The sequence below is a fragment of the Chenopodium quinoa genome, unplaced genomic scaffold (genome assembly GCF_001683475.1).
Source record: "Chenopodium quinoa cultivar QQ74 unplaced genomic scaffold, ASM168347v1, whole genome shotgun sequence".
In the NCBI taxonomy this organism is placed as follows: Eukaryota; Viridiplantae; Streptophyta; class Magnoliopsida; order Caryophyllales; family Amaranthaceae; genus Chenopodium; species Chenopodium quinoa.
Window position 1 is genome coordinate 7,592,779 of NW_018744593.1, and position 11,241 is coordinate 7,604,019.

At 32.3% G+C, this 11,241-nt stretch overlaps 1 long non-coding RNA gene across 1 annotated transcript; it reads left to right on the forward strand.

Annotated features, from left to right (window-relative positions):
• The first annotated feature begins 506 nt into the window (after positions 1 to 506).
• Positions 507 to 3,875, forward strand: LOC110699751. The gene is made up of 3 exons (XR_002506994.1): positions 507 to 994; positions 3,146 to 3,305; positions 3,525 to 3,875. It is a non-coding gene; the product is annotated as an uncharacterized LOC110699751 (long non-coding RNA).
• The last annotated feature ends 7,366 nt before the right edge of the window (positions 3,876 to 11,241 follow it).

Here is an 11,241-nt window from a genome sequence, read left to right on the forward strand (position 1 = left end):
TAAATATGATGTTATTTCTCCCCTTCTCACTGAGTTATATGCATTGAATGCTGGACTTTCTATTGCTGGGGATCTGAGGGTTAAGAAAGTGATTGTGGAAACTGATGCCAAGGTGCTTAGAGATATGCTCATGACAGCGGGTCCTAATCCTCACCACGAGTTAGCTGCAGCTATATGTGATGTTGCTACGGTCCTGTCCAAATTTGGGGTTGCAGTGGTTACTCATATTCCAAGAGAAGCAAATGAATTAGCTCACCGTCTTGCTATTCTAGGAAGGGAGATGGCTGTTGGGTACAAAACTCATTACTTGGACCCAGATTGTGTCTCTAAGTTGTATGAAGAAGAGAAGATCCGAGTTGCTGCAGCAGGAACTAATCAGTAACTTTGTGATTTTCTTACTGTTAGTCATGGATGTTTATAGCTTTTGGGTTCGACTTATGGATGTCAATATAGTTGTTAGGTATGTTTTATGGATGCAGGAAGCTTTTGGTCTCACATAGATCTCCTTGTAGGAGACTAGTTTCGGCTGTTTTTTTGGCCTATTGCATAGGCTTATTTTGCTGCAACATCAATTTTCATTGTAATTATTATGGGATGTTTGATGTAAATATTAAGGCTATAGCCTTTTAATCTATATATCTTCTACTTATGTTAAAAAAAAAAGTAGAAAAACACAAATGGATACCAAATATAGACTTTAAAAAAAAAATCTAGCTTCAAAGGGCTTGAACCCGTACCACAGGTAAGTACACCGGTTTTTCCCAAGTATCCCTATAAAAATTTTGGACAACTCTCACTTTCAGATCTCTTTCTCTCTCATTCTCCTCTCCCTATCTCTCTTAACTCCACCGCAGACCCGACAACTCTCTCGTCCTCTCTCTCTTTCTACACCCTCCTCACTCACAAGTGGCGGCGATGGTGGTGACGATGGTGAAGGTGGTCGCAAGCGATAACGACGGTGCTTTGAATTCTAGGGTTTTGATTGCTTGTCATGGTATGAGTTTCTTCAAACTTTCCCTTTGAAATTCCAAATTTTTGGCTCTTTTGCATAACTACTAGTTAAAATATTAGGTTTTGTCAAATAAAGGTTTAGATCTTAAGTGTGATCTTACCTATGTTTACCAGAAGTCTGGTAATGCAACTGGTGATTGATTAAGAGTTTCAATGAATTTTAGGGGTTTGTATCTCTCTTCTCATTTTGCAGTTTTAATCGATATTTGTTAAATTAGTATTTAGGTATTTAATTTTTATTGTCAAACTTATGATTATTGATAATTGATTATTATTACTAGGATTATGATTCAAGTAATTTCCAATTAGTTTTATAAGGGTTTATATGGACCTTTTTTTAATAGTTAATAGTATTGAAGTTTTGTGAATTCTACTTGTTTTGAGATGCTTAGTTGTCTACGCTGCTGTCTATCTTATTCTTACATGAGGAAATGGCTATATGATTGATAAATTAGTCATTTCCATGATTGCAAAGTTAAGGTTTCAACTCCCTTTCTCTGATCTTGTTGATACTCTGTAATTTGTTAATTTGATGTTGAATTTGCCTATTAACATTTTCAATTTCACTAATTTCATACTGAAATTTGCATGCATCTGAATTGTTTGAAGTATTTAAATGTGTTTGAATTTTTTTAAATTTTTGTTCTTTTCGATTATTGTTATTTGATTTACCTTGTAATTAAAAATTTGTTGACTAATCTGATACAATTAGAATATTTGTATAGTCTGCTATAGCTTTATAAAAAATGATCTTTTATCTTGAAGGAATTGCCTCAGTTTAATGGTAGGAATATATGAGAATTCTGCTTGCATTTAGAAGGGTAGCATTTGCATAAAGGCTATATCTTGAATGAATATTAAACTGTCTTACAGAAGAAAGAAGAGGAGAGATAACAAGATTTATACTTCCTCCGTTTCTTTTAAGTTGACATGTTTCTTTAGTAGTTGTTTGTCAATGCAAATTAATATCTTTAATTGACAATAAGCAAAAAATATTAAAAGTTGATATTTTTAAACTATACATTGTGACGAATCTAACAAGCTCACAGTTGACTATATTTTTCTACACATATAAATCACAAAACATAGTCAAAGAGAGGTGTGTGAATAGTGATAAAGTCAAAACGTGTCAACTAATAAAAAACAGAGGTAGTATATGTTATATCAAGATATACCCTTATATGCTAATAAAATATTTGCCCATCAATGCTCATTTTTCTTCATATCATGATATCTTAATTGAGGAGGAACTTACTTACTACCTTCGTTATTTTTTAGTTGACTCATATTCCTTTTTAGGAAGTTTTTTTTTTAGTTGACACGTTTTCTTTTGGGGTAAATTTTTTACCTTGCATTTACAAGTTACCCCACTTGCTTTTTCATTCTCTCTCACACTCTCTCCTCTCCTTAATATATGTGCCTAAATCAAACGCGTCAACTAAATAGAAACGGAGAAAGTATTAACCAACTAGCGTCAAATACATAAAATTATATTCTAATTAAAAATTTACAAGTCATACATACAAGAATGTGCAATTTGCTTTATTGAGTATTTAATTACTATTGACCAAGTAAACTATCATTGATCTTTGATAACTTGTTTATTGATATCAATACATACTAGACTACTAGTTATCTTAGTGAACTACAATAAATGACTAAAATCCTTGTCTGATCTAGTTCTAATGATTGCTTTAGAAGTCAACTGTTCAATCTTAAACCAAGTTGTAAATAAAGAGGATCCAGGAGACCTCAAACTTTCTGAAAGTATACAGTCTATTAAGCTAGTATATTGCAGAACAATATAGTATAGTTAAGCATGATAGACAAGGTTAGTATTCCTAGCATTATCTTGTTGTTGGATACAGATACCTCCACTCTAACTGTATGACATTTGTTATCAAGTATTGGATGTAACTAATAACCTTTTGGAGAAATAATTATGGAATTAATCAAGGTTTTGTTTTACTTCTAAAGTTCTAAGTAATATAATTCACCTTAAGTGGGCCCATTTTAAAACTTTGGCTTGAAACGTGATAACTTGCTGAAGGTGCTGGACAGTTCACTTGTCTACTAAATTCTGTGTGTTATCTATACAAATTTACCTGATTTATTCTTTTGTTGATTATTCCAGATCAAAATGTACCATGGCGTAGGCAAAATTCTATTGATAAAGTTCAATGATATTATATACGAGATGTCAACACTGTTGAGTGTTGATTCTGCTATTAGTTCTTAGATGGATATGTCCATTTATGCAGTGTCGGGCGACCATGGTACAACCTTTGAAGCAGGTGAATTTTTTCTAAGCATTAGGCTTAAAATCTCTCATGTATTATGATTGCTTAAGACTGGTCTTCAATTCGTATGTACTTTTCAGTGCCAAAATGATTGATAGGTTTCTTAGAACGGGGATTGTAGTTAATTATTAATGAACTTTCTGTTTAAGTGTGCTTAAAATCTCCATTTTATTTGATAAACCTTGTACTAATGCACTTGTGTTTACATTCCAGAGGATGTCACATTTCAGCAGCCAGTACTCGTAGAAAAAGAGGCAGCAGAGGAAGGAGGTTGTGAATGATCGTGTTTCAGCACTACTGTTTATGTTGTGCTTTACTGCTACTTAGCCTTTAGCATTGTAATTGTTTTTATTTTTTTTTTTTTTTTTAAATTGTAATTTAACAAGCATTTATTAATTAAAAAATAAATCTAATTATATATATGTATATATTTCATTTAATGGTTTGTTTATCAATTCTACTTTTTTTTTGGCATGAAGAGCACCGAATCAAGGGAAAATTCAATGCCCTTGATGTTAGGCTGGGCATCCATGCCCATTAATTGCACCTTTTCTACTTGTAATAATATTTTATAAGGTGCTACATTAGTTCGAAAAAGTGGATACATAATGTCCGATAAAGAGTTATTATATGATTAAAAAGTGTTACTAAAGATTAATAAGTGTTACCTAAGAAATAAAAAGTATCACTTTAAAAATGATACCAATAATATAAAAAGTGTTACCTAAGAGGGTTTATAGTAACATTTTTAAAAGTGTTACCATACATTACCTAAAGTGTTACATAAAACCTTAGGGAACATGGGCGGAAGTATCAACCAATAAAGTGTTATTTATTGTCTATAATAACCCTTTTACCACTTTATGTAACACTTTTTGGGTGTTACTTAAGATTAATTTTGCACTAGTGATTTTAGAATAATATGTTGCATTAATATTAAACCAATTTAGCTTAATAATAGTTTGGAGCGAATTGAGTATTTTGTTTGCATGCCTTTGAGATCACAGGTATGCTTTTCACTATAAGAATCGAGTAGAGGCCAATACGGGCGAATGTGACTCCATGACTCACGTCGTACCATCATCCCCGATCCTCCTTTCGTGGTTCCGAACCATATGGAGTTAGCAATCTCATGGATTATGAATGGGGTGTAACCTTCACGGGTCAATCGTCGTTGCCTGTCGTTGTCCCTTAATCATGGTTGTCTTTTATAATCCGTGAACGGTTTACAAGTTCCTTAAAAACTTGTTGGCGGCTCCCTACTTTTCTTGTCCCTAATCGTTGTCCCTAATCGTACATGTCAATTCTCACTTCCTATGAGTGCCAAGCATATTCACCACATGCTTTAACGTAGGCGCACTTTGAGCGACGCCTACACTTGTCAAAACATGCAACATGATTACAATACAAAACTCAACGAACATGTATATTGAACAAAGTAAAATATATTACCACATGATTACAGAATAGCACACAAAACACAACAATAAACTCATAAAAATAATAATTAACACCTTTTACAAATTCTTTAAAAATATTAAGAAAAAAATTCATGACTTGACTTAAGAAGACTTTCTCAAAAGTGTAATTATATTAAATTAGAGAATTTTAACTTTTCGAAAACTGATCCATAGTGAGGCAAGCATATAAAATATGAACGCCGGTGAATCCCGCAGCCCACCACCAAAGATTTGTCAGGGCGAACCTACAGACGATTTCGCAGCTGTCTGCATCTAAGAATGACCAAACTCCCAGTTTTCCTACACTAATTCAGCAGCCCGAGTAGTTCCGGACGACAACAATTAACCTAGGAAATTACATCTCGAATTCCGCAGCCCAAGATGTTGGCATGTTCTAACCATTCGATTCTGCAGCCCAATGGTTGTCTTACGAATCATATAAAACATTAAAAATACTTCTTTAAAATCATCCAAACACATTTAGGGATCATCAACCCTGATTGAAAATACTGCAGGTCTTTACTTCTAAGACCAAATTTCAACAAAAATCCTTCAAAAGAGTTTAACTGCAAAATTTATCAAAAATATACAAAATAGCTCATATATCATAACAAGGTGTCACTCTTATTGTCTGGATTTGGGTACGAAGCTAATTATAATAAAATATCACAATACACTCCGTACACAACCCTTGGCGAAGCGGTGCTAAAAACAGTGTTATTCTACTTTAAAGCACAACGACGTCAACAACTTATTTAATAACCAAAAATGGCAGCAACCATACCACTTTGCTACACTTCATAAACACACTCAAATAATGCTAAAATGATAAAATAAAACTATGACATATTAATCCACATATTAAGCAATATATACATACAAGATAAGCTTAAATTCATGACTTTAACATGGTAAAAACAACATAAAAATGCAGCAGCCCCTAACAAGAATTTCAGCAGCATATTGCACAACAAATTCACACAAAACCAACCTTAAACTCACAATTAACCTTAGCCCATTACCATACACACTCTAAATACATAATAGGTCAGGTTAGGCACAAGATTAAGCACAAAAATTAAGCATTTCATCACTTAAAAACTACTCGATTCACACAGTTCACAAACTGATCTGCAATAGCACCTTTGCTTAGTTTTAGGCATATAATCACAACAAAACTTACCCAAAAACATGATAATTTAATTTGGGGCAGGGCCGTATTTGGCCCAGGGCAGCCGGGGCGCCCGCCTAGGGCCCCAAAATCCGAAACCCAAATATTGATACTTATAGTACTGTATTAATTAGTGATCTTTGATTATTTATTGATTATTTATTACTATACATATGTGTATATACAAATGTACATATTAATAATAATAATAATAATAATAATATTAATTATTGATGATTATTATTATTATTATTTATTGATAATTATTATTATTATTATTATTATTATTATTATTTATTGATGATGATTATTATTATATATTGATTATTTTTATTAGTATTATTATTTCAATTATTATTATTATTATTATTATTATTATTATTATTATTATTTATTGATGATGATGATGATTATTATTATTATTATTATTATTATTATTTATTACTTATTGATTATTATTATTATTATTATTATTGTTAATATTATTATTATTATTATTATTATTATTATTATTATTATTGTTGTCGTTGTAATAAGAGCTTAAAAGAATGAAATTTGGCTTTATATCATTAGCAATATCATTAGACGTAAATTAAGAGCTGAATTGAACTGAACTGAATTTCAACGGAAGAGAACAGGCCCTAAAGTATTTCGTAATTTTTTTTTATTTTTGTATACCCAATTTTTTCCGTTAATAAAGTCAATCATTAATCAATTAGGGCCCCAATTTTTAATTCGCCCCTAGGCCACCTAAATCTCATAAACGGGCCTAATTTGGGGGATATACCTTACATGATGCTATACCATATTAGGAACAAAAACAAACTAAATCAAAGGGAAATAAGGCTGAAAACGTACTGCACAAGGTCAACAATTATAGCAGTAATATTATGAGCCATAGTGTATATATCATGTTTAAAAACCACCAAAACATAACAACAATTTATGGAACCAAAACTTAATATATATACTACTTCTAGGTATGATTATCTAGCATAAAAACCAGCAATAAAACATGAATAAGATACCCTCATTTCTCACGCACAAAACAGCAAATAAACATGAAACTCTAGCACCTTGAATTACAATGAATTTCTAATCTAACCAACTCTAATTTGCACCTAGCCTTAACCTACCCTAGCCATGATTTCTAAAGCTTGTAAAGTGCTAGTTACCTCTAATATGAAGGCCATCAAATCAGATTAAACTGCAGCAAGGATTGCCCACCAAAAAACCCAAACAAAGCTCCATTCACCCCTTTGTCTTGATGTTCTTTAGTACAATTGAGTGCTCGAATTTGAGAGGAAAAGCAGCAGAAAATTAACCACAAAAATCCCCATGTTTGAGCCTTGAGATCACACCAAAATTTTGAGGGAAAGAAGGAGAGAAACAGATGAGATGTAAGCAGGGAAAAGAAAGCTCATCATCTTGTTTTGTACGTTCAAAAGAGAGGAAGAAGAAGGGTCTTGGACAACTACTTAAGAGGAGTAAAGGGGGTTTTATTACATGAGTAATTAGGGAGTTTAGGCCTTAAAAACTGATCAATAATCAGCCGTAAGGCTGCCGTGAGAGAAAAGAGAAATTGGGCTTTAAATGAGCTCCATATAAACCCTAAATTAAGCTACACTTATGGGCTTGATTGAATGATTAATTTAGGCTTAAGAACGGGATTAGGAAAGCTAATAAACAAGTCTATATTAATCTATTTAGTCATGAGAACTTTGAGAAAAACCTGACCCATAGATAAATGCTAGTTGGCCCAAAACTAGACTAGGAATGGAATATAACGGGAGGCATTTTAAAACGCGTTCAAAAACGATAATATAGATTGTATTATTGATATCTCAAAAATAATATCAATAATAATAATGAAAATAATAATTTAAATTACAATACAGAATTATATATAAAGTTCATATATACCGAAAAGCGATATAAAAGACGAAAAGCGAAACTAGTAATATTATTCATTAAAATGACATAATTAATAGAAGGACATTATAATGAGTTTTATGAATAAAAGAATTAAAGAACACATTATAAACAATACCAATTTGATAAACGAGTTGACGGAATCACCCAATACAACTTTATTTATCGATATTGATACGATAGCAAGTAAAACTTTTTAAAACTCCAAAAATCATTTTTATACCTATTAGATTGGTACTTCAGTCAAGGAATCACCCATGATGACCCGTATCAATCGCAATGAGTTAAATATCAAAATTATATATATAATTTAGTAACACTTACTGAATTAATGCTTAAGCTTAAGGACTCACTCTTTAAGGCTAATATCAATTCAAACAAATTCAATACTGTTGAAATGGTTAAAACTTAAACATAAAACCTTTTAAAAAAAAACTTTCAAACGTTTCGTTAAAACATTTTAATAAGGATTTCAAATGCTTGGGATGACCCTCAAATCAAATCACGATCTTAATAATTAAATTAACATTTTAAATTTAGAAATTGAGATTTAAATTAGAAATTAGGCTTTATAGGTTGAAACACACATATTAAATAATGGTTTGAAAAATACAGGGTGTTACAATATCATAAGCCCAATTCCGATTTAAAACGAAGAAGATATGAGCCAAACACTAAACTCGGTCCAAAACCAACACACTTTCACTAAAACGATCATATCTTAAAATATACAAACGATTTTGACCTGATTCTATGCCTTATTTTACGCCTTATTATTCACGATTTTACCTGATTCTATGCCTTATTATTCACGATTTTGACTTGATAAGATTTCCAATGATATATTATATGCCTTATTCCGAGTTACGGATCAAAAGTTATCATACTTTTAAAACGTAAAAAACTTGATTTGCTGCGCAACAGCGAAATTGCCGCGTTGCGACAATATCTGACGTGGCACGGCAGCTAGTACCATGTCACGGCAATCTGTACCGTGTCGTGGTACACATACTGCGACACGGTGCTTTTTTCGCGTCATTTTCGCATTTTTTCTCATGCGGTTTTTTTTTACCGTGGTGTACTATATCGTGCCACGGTGGACTTTGCCGCGTCACTGCATCCTTTGTCATGTCACGGTACACGTACCATGACAGGGGAATTTTTCGTGTTTCTTTGCGTACACAACTGCACGAACTTTATCATTTTAGGGAAAAATAATGCACCACAACACGACAATTTATATTGTATCACGACACGTTTGGCCGTGTTGCAGCAACCTCTGTCGTGTCACGGCGCCCCAAATTAGGGTTTTTTTTTTACTTTTCTAGGGTTCCGTGTGATCCCCTACTCATTTCCTCTATATATACCTCTTCCTTTCTACAGTTCGGGGCACCAAAAATCACTCTCTCTCTCTCCCCACACCAAAAATCATTCTCTTCTCCCTCTTTAACCTAATTTCTAGCCACCCAATTCTTCCATAATACTTCCCATAAGCACTCCAAAGAGTCCATACTTGACTTGAGGTTCCGTCCTTGAACCAAGGGGTGAAAGGTATAATTAACTGAGGTTTTGGACCAATCAACTCTACTTTTTATTTAATATAATTTCTATTTGATTTATTTTTATTGAAGTTACTAACAATTTATTCATGATGTAGCGATTTAAAGGAACGCGCGGAATGTGAGTATTAATTAATTAATTAATTATTTTATTTTAATATTGCTAATATCATGATTAGGATTATTATTTGATTTGACTAACGCTATTGTTGTTGAATTGCTTCCAATATTATTGTTGATTCTATTATTATTATGATCACCATATTGAAAGTTAAAGGGAATATGTAATTAAAAATCATGCCTAATAAGATAATTTTGACAACCGGTTTAGGTTCCTTTAATCTTATTATTTAATCAAGTGGTCACTAATAATTAGAATTATGTGTGCATTAGTATTCAACCAATTTAGCATAATAATATTTTGGAGCAAATTGAATCTTTGTTTGCATGTCTTTGAGATCGTAGGAATACTTTTCACAATAAGAATCAAGTAGAGGCCAATACGGGCTAATGTGACTCCATGACTCACTTCGTACCATCATCCCCGATCCTCCTTTTGTGGTTCCGAACCATATGGAGTTAGTAATCTCATGGATTATGAATAGGGTGTAACCTTCACGGGCAAATCATCGTTGCCTTTCGTTGTCCCTTATTCGTGGTTGCCTTTTATGATCCGTGAACGGTTTACAAGTTCCTTAATAACTTGTTGGCGACTCCCTACTTTGCATTGTCCCTAATCGTTGTCCCTAATCATAATGTCAATTCCCACTTCCTATGAGTGTCAAGCATATTCACAACATGCTTTACGTAGGCGCACTTCAGATGACGCCTACAATAATCGAGCTTTGAGCTTGTGGTACAATACCCCATATTTTTAATGTATTGAATAAATTATTTATTTATTTATGATATATATTTTGGGTCAAACTATTTTAATTATTAGATTATAAATAAAACAATTATTAATATTTGGGTCAATAAGTATTTAATCCAAATGTAACCCATCTTCATAATACACCCAATCATCCTATTTTTACATTTGGGCTATTCTTTTATTCAAGTCCACAATTTTTATAAAGCCGAAACCTACCCTAAACAACCCTACACTATAAATACTCATTCAATCTCAAAAAATTTGCCACTGAGAAGGTCAAATAATGGTCAAGGTAAGCTATTTTTTTTTCTTTTTTTTTTCTTTTCCTTTTCCTTTTTTTTCCTTCCCTCTTTTCTTACGTGAGATTTCCAAGAAGGAAATCCCATTGCTGACACCCTCACAGACCGGCCCCTGACCACCAGCGAGCGGCCACCAATTGCCGGCTACCTTAGCTGCTGGCCGTCCACCCAGCCACTCTTCCACCGCTTCACAGCCACGTTGCTCTCCTCCCTCTCTTTCCTCTTGTTTTCTTATTTTGTTGAATTTTATATGTTTAATTGTTTAAAGTATGATTAATTAGTATCAAATCATGTTTTAATTGATTTAAAGATATAATTTCAGATTTTATACTCAGTGTTAATTTTCAGATTATATAAATTATAAGTTAGAGTTCTCAATTTGATAAAAATATGATTTGTTAGGGTTCTTAGACAATTGAATTGGGGGTTTTGAAATACCCATTAATTTTGATTATTAACCAAGTATAAAGATATTATTTTGATGAGAATTTAAATAGTTTTTAACAAAGTAGTATTGCTAGAATTTTTAAGTAGTATTGCTAGAATTTTTTTTTTAATAAAAGGGTAAAATTACCCATTGATAGAGAGATTAAGGATTTTACTATAATTTTTAGATTATTATAAGTTGTTTAAAG